The sequence below is a fragment of the Sminthopsis crassicaudata genome, chromosome 4 (genome assembly GCF_048593235.1).
Source record: "Sminthopsis crassicaudata isolate SCR6 chromosome 4, ASM4859323v1, whole genome shotgun sequence".
Lineage (NCBI taxonomy): Eukaryota > Metazoa > Chordata > Mammalia > Dasyuromorphia > Dasyuridae > Sminthopsis > Sminthopsis crassicaudata.
Window position 1 is genome coordinate 17,369,537 of NC_133620.1, and position 6,928 is coordinate 17,376,464.

The window sequence follows — 6,928 nt, forward strand, 5'->3', positions numbered from 1 at the left end:
TCACGTCATCTATGGGACTGGCAAGTCACTCAACCTGTTAGCCTCAGTTTCCTCAACTATAAAATGGGGTATTAGCAGCACTTACTTTGTATGGTCATAGTAAGGATTAAATGAAATAATAGTTATATAAAGCACACAGCACACTGCCTAGCACCCAATAGATACCAATAAATGCTATATAGATATATAGAGATATAGATATAGATATATAGAGATAGATAGAGATAGATAGATAGATATAGATATATTTATAGATATATGCCAAAAGGTTAATAAGCATCAATCTTATGGTGGTAGAAGCCTTTAAAGAAAGTGAATTTCCATTATCGAGGGAAGAACAAATCATGGCATACAAGTAGGACAGAAGATCATTGAACCACAAAGAGATGAGGAAGATGGGGGGGACTCAAAGAAATATGAGATTTGCATGACGTCTGCTTAAGAAAGCAGAACCAGCCACCAGTCCACGTGGGTTCTGCCTCTTCAGAACTTTTCAAACAGAGCTTGGACAGTCACTGGAAGCTGCCGCAAGGACGGCTTTCGCCTATGGGTTGGACCAGATAATAGCTGTCAAAGTCCTTTCCAGTCTCCAGTTTCAGGACTGTGAATGTTCTCCAACTTGAGTAGAAATTTGAGTGTCTGACATGACTAATATGGAAATGTTTTACATGATTGCACATGAATAACCTATATCAGATTATTGCTTTCTGTCTCAGTAAGGGGGGAGGAGAAATGAAAGGGAGGAGGTAGGGATAAAAGACAGGATGGGAATGAGGGAGGGGAGAAGAAGAAGGGCAGAAGCAGTTGAGGGGGGAAAGGGTAGGAGGGAGAGAATCTGTAATTCAATTTTTTAATGATTATTTAATTTTTTACAATTAATTAAGAGAAAATAAAATATGATTTAAATTTTTTAATGTTAAAATAAATTGTGTGTGTGTGTGTGTGTGTGTGTGTGTGTGTGTGTGTGTGTGTGTGTGTGTGAGAGAGAGAGAGAGAGAGAGAGAGAGGAATTGAAATGAAATCAATTAAACATGATAGGTTGGGATCAGACTGGGAATAATTAGCTTCCAGACAGGGAAGTCTTAGATATTATTGGAAAGAATATGGAGGGCCTCAAACGCCACTTGAAGAGATTTGTACATGACTTAGAAGACACTAGGAAATCACAGTAGGGAGTCTCTGTCTGTAGGTCAGGTTTCTAGAGAGAGCAGATCAATGCACTGAATAGTAATCAAACCCAGTAGATGAACTCTTTTTCTCCTTTTCATCAGCTGACAAAAAAGTCTAGCCTGGAGTTCCAATATGTCCAAATTTTACAGGATGATTTGCTGAGGAAATTACTTGTCAAATTTAGTTAATCACTACCCCCCCCTTTATGGTCCTAGATTTTTCCAATCTACAACTTTTCTGGCATTTTCTTCATTCCTTCCTATTTTCCACAAGATTGTTTGCTCAGAAAAAGAACAAAAACAACAGCAGATGTCTTTGTTTGGGGTTTTGCAAAATGATCTGGTTAAGATCGCACTTTCAATTAAAGAAAATTATATCATCCAAATACCATATGCCAACAAACCCTCATTTGCAAATGTACCTGCTTTTAGGGAATGTTCACAAAATCCCCTTTAATCAGCAGTCATTATCTTAGCTAAGAATTAGAATCTATCAAAATTTCTCTGACAGCTGAGGATCATAGAACATGAGAGCTGGATTAGATCCCTAGGCCATATCATGTTAGAATTAGATCCACACACACATGGATTATCTGTATGGAAAGAGACCTTGGAACTTAAACACAACGTTCAAGTGCAGAGAAAGTGAGAATATGGAATCCTAGAACAGAGCGTATTATCTGGAGGAACTACCCAGCTTACACGATGGGTCCTCCAGAGAACAAAGTCCTCTATGGCTTATCCATTCATGAGCCCCCACTGAATGTGTTTACCTTTTTAGTTCAACCAGAGGACAAAATTAGAACAAATTAAAGGCGTTTTGTAAAATCCCATAGTAAGAAAAATAGCATCAAAACATTTTTCCAAAAAAAAAAAGCTAGGGCACATTCTTCCACAAATCCTATATAATCAGTAGCAATAGTAGGCCCATGTAGGACAAAAGCATGGAAAAGAATAAAAGAAAAAATAGTCAGGGTGTGTAAAGTCCCCCTCAGGATCTCCTTGCCAGATCTCTGGAATTTATGTTTCTAATCCTTGGAGAAGGTAATCCATTCATCTTTGGAATTCCTATCCTAGGACCCATTTGTCTTAACTAGAAAGTTAAGTATGAAAGCTTAAACAATCCATTCTCTCCAGCTACTCCCTGACTCCAAACTGGGCCATGCTTTATTCATCCATCTTTCCATGCTTCTTGCTACTTGTGTTCTATATTTTACTCCATTCACCCCCTATTCTTACTTCCCACTTCTTACTCTGATTATAGTAGTATAGTAATCATATAAATTGTAGGAAGTAAATATTTTTAGCTACAAAATCCCAAAATGAGAAGGGACCTCAGGAATCTTCCAGGCCTATCTATATTTGAGTAGAAATCCTTCTATAGCATCACTGACAAATATTCATCCTCTCTTTCCTTTAATTATAATATATGAAAGTAATGGGATATTATTGTTCTATAAGAAATGATGAACAAGCTGATTTCGGAAAATCCTGGAAAGGCTTACATGGAATGATGCTGAGTGAAGTGATCCAAACTGAGAAAAACATTGCATATAGCAAGAGCAAGATTGTATGATGATCATCTATGGTAGATTTAGCTCTTCTCAATAATTCAATGACCTAAAGCAATTCCAATAAAACCGAGTGGAAAATACCACCTGCATCTAGAGAGAAAACTATGGAGACAAAATGCAAATCAAAACATGCTATTTTCACCCTTTTTTCTTTTTCTTTTCTTTCTTGTGGCCTTTTCCCTTTGGTTCTGATTTTTTCCCAACATGACATATAGAAATATGTAGAAGAATGAATGTACATGTTTAACCTTAAAAAAAGAAAAAAGAAAAATTACTGGACTACCTAAAAGTCATGATTTAAAAAAAAAAAAAAAAAGCCTGGACTTCATACTTCAAGGAAATCTGCCCTAATATCCTAGGAATATCCTAATCAAGGAAAACTGCTCCAATATCTTAGAACCAGATGGTAAGGTGAAATTGAAATCCACTGACAGAGAAAATCCTCCTGAGAGAAATCCCAAGATGAAAACCCCCAAGAATAATAGAGCCAAATTCCAGAATTCCCAAGTCAAAGAGAAAATATTGCAAAAAGACAAGAAAAAACAATCCAGGTATCATGGAGCCACACTCAAGATTATACCAGATTTTGCATCTTTTACATTAAAGAATCAGAATGCTTGGAATATGATATTCTAGAAGGCAAAGAAGTTAGAATTATAACCAAAAATCATATATCCAGAAAAACTGGCCATAATCCTTCAGGAGAAAAGATTGATAGGGAATGAAATAGAATACTTTCAAACATTCTAATGAAAGAGATCAGAAATGTGCAGGAAATTTGATTTGCAAATACAAGACCCAAGAGAAGCATAAAAAGGTAAACAGGAAAGAAGAAAACATAAAGAATCCTATAAGTTAAACAGCTTACATCCTTACACGGAAAGAAAATACTTGTAATTTGTAAGAACTTCATCACTACAAAGGCCGTTGGAAGAAGTTTGCATAAACAGAAGATATAAGTTGACTTCGATAGATTTTATATATATATATATATATATATATATATATATATATACATATATATATATATATATATATATTAAATTAAGAGGTGAAAAAGGTAAAGCTTTACTCCCCGCAGCAGCTCAGTTTATCAACCCCTAAGAAATAAGACACAGAATAAATACCTTGAGAGGAGCAAAGATGTGAGCATACAAGACCAGAAAGAATTATAGCAGAAGCTAACTGGAAATCCCTAATTATGAGTACAATTTGCCACAGGCTAAACTTTGGACAGTCAATCAATCAACATGCATTTATTTAATACTACTCTACTAGGTGCTGGAGAAAACAAAGGTTTTTTAAATAATTCCTTAGCCAATCAACAAGTATTTATTGGGCCCTTATTATACATATATGGAGATATATACACATAGATGTATATGTATACACACATAGAATACACACATGTTTTATGTGTGTGTCTGTATTGTGTAGTAACATAATGTTATGTTACCTTATAGAGAGGCATTAATGACTGATAGGATCACTCCAAAAAGACGTCCTACTTGACTTCTGAAGGAAACTCAAGATTCTAAAGGCAAAGATATGGAGGGTGAGCACTCAGACACAGGCAAGATTCGAAAGCCAATATTCTGCCTTAAACTATGGTCTCGGCAACATATGGAAGAAAACAAATATACTTTCCATTTATAGACCTTGGGATATAATAATAATAATAATAATAATAATAATAATAATGATACATTTATAACATGCAAAACAAGCATTATACCTCCCTCAAACCTGAAGGAGATGTAGAAGAAGGAACACAGAATTCCACGTCAGAAGTGCTAAGTTCCAGTCATGGCTCTGCCTCTTGGTTTATTGCCTACCTCCTACTTTCTTATCTGGGCTAACTTCCTTCCTCTCAGTTTTTTCATCTATAAAATACTAATATTAATTAATATAAAATTGATTAAATTGATATTAATTAATATAAAATAAAAATACTAACAAGTATTCATTACATCCAACTACACAGAAACCATTCTGCCTAGTGCAGGAGAACAAAAAGACAAAAATATAGGACAGTCCCTGACAAGAAGATTATACGTTACTTGGAAATATAGCATATAATTGGATAGGATTTACTAAATAATTTGATAAGGTAGAACAAAAAAGCAACTAAGGGGATAAGCAAAAGACTCATGTGGAACCTGAGACAATCCTGAAAAGGAGGCAAGGAGGTGGAAAGGAGAAGGGAGAGCATTCTGGACAAAAGCATACAGGTGGGGCATAAAGTGCTAAGGTTAGAAGTGCTGAATGAGCTCTAATGTCTGAGATGGAGACCATGAAGGAGTAAACTTTAAAATAAGTCTGGGAAGGTAAGCTGGTGCCAGCTTGTGTTGAGCTTTAAATATCCCACTAAGGACCCTATATTTTATCCTGAAGGCACTAAGGAGAAATTGAAGGCCCTAAAGAGGAGAGTGCCATAATTAGATCTTCATTTTAGGATAATAATTATAGATGCTTTTCAAAGGACAGATAAAAGAAGGAAGCAATTGAAAGCTCAGTGTCCAATTAGCAGGCTGTGCAATAATCCAAGAGAGAGACGATGGTAACCTGAACTAGGGCAATGACCACATGAGTGGAAAGGAGGCAGATGAAAATAATTCTGTGGCCTTGGAATCTTCTCCACTTGGGGACTCATTGAAAATGGTGAGAGAGCAGAAACTGACCCCAAAGCTTAAACCTGGGGGAGTAAAATGTTGCTGGTGTCCTCACTAGAAATATGGCTATTTGGGGAAGGGATCATTTGAGAGGGGAAGATTTTAAGTTCCATTTTGGATCTCTTGAGTACGAGATGACAATGGAACATACAAGATAGCCAGTATTCCGTTAGAGACATGGAAGTGAAGCTCAAGCAAAAAATCTGAACCAGTTCTATAGATGTGGGGATCATTTAAGGTAAAAATAACCCAAGAAGAAAATCAAAAATTCAAGTGGACAAAAACAGAGGCAGTGGAAATGCTATGTAGTGGTTCGCACTCATTTCCCAGAGTTCTTTTGCTTGTCCATCCCTTTCTTAAACCCATTGGCACTTTTTACCTACCACTCTTACATGCATTCTAGCTTACTGCCTGCTAATCTGTGCAATACTAACTATTTAACCATTATTCTTGGATCCTAAAGTCACCTCTTTCAAGCTTCAGTAAGGATCCAAGTTCATACCAGGATTTCGGGAATATCTGTGTTCGATTGTACTCATCCGCACTGTGAGGATGAGCAACGTGAATAGACCCAGCTTTTCTTAGCAGTACAATGATCTAAGACAATTCTAAGACCTTGATGGAAAATGCTATCTAAATCCAGAGAAAGAACCATGGAGTCTGCAAGCAGATAGAAGCAGATGACGTTCATCTTTTTACTGTGTTTTCTTTGTGATTTTTCTCTTTTGTTCTGATTCTTCTTTCACAACAAGACTAATGTGGAAATATGTTTAATGTGATTGAATATGGATAATCTGTATCAGATGGTTTGCTGTCATTGGGGAGCGAGGAAAAATGGAAAAGAGGGAGAAAATGGAACTCAAGATATAAAACGAAATGTGGAAAATTAATAATGTTTTAAAAGAAAGAAATATCCATGTTCAATCTTTCTCCAACTAGGTTTTTACAGATTTCAATCAGATGGCTTCTTAATTCCATGGCTCTTCTGTTTGCCAGCCTAAGCCATAGAAAAGATAGAGAGAACAATATATAACCCTTGAACAAGAAAAGCAGAGATAAAAGCTGAGTGTGAATCACACTTCAGACTGTGACCTTAGATAAGTCACTCCACCAGTCTCAATTTCTTCATCTTGAAAAGGGGGCAGGGGATGATATTAGCACCTGCCTCAAAGGGTTGCTTTAAGAATCTAAGTGACACACGTGCAAAAATGTTCGTGGCGGCCCTTTTTGTGGTGGCAAGGAACTGGAAGCTGAGTGGATGCCCATCAGTTGGAGAATGGCTGAATAAATTGTGGTATATGAATGGTATGGAATATTATTGTTCCGTAAGAAACGACCAGGAGGATGATCTCAGAGAGGCCTGGGGAGACTTAAAAAGGCCTGATGCTGAGGGAAATGAGCAGAACCAGGAGAACAATGTACATGGTAGCAACAAAATTATGTGATGATCACCTGTGATGGATGTGCCTCTTTTCAACAGTGACGTGATTCAGGCCAGTTCCAATAGGTTTGT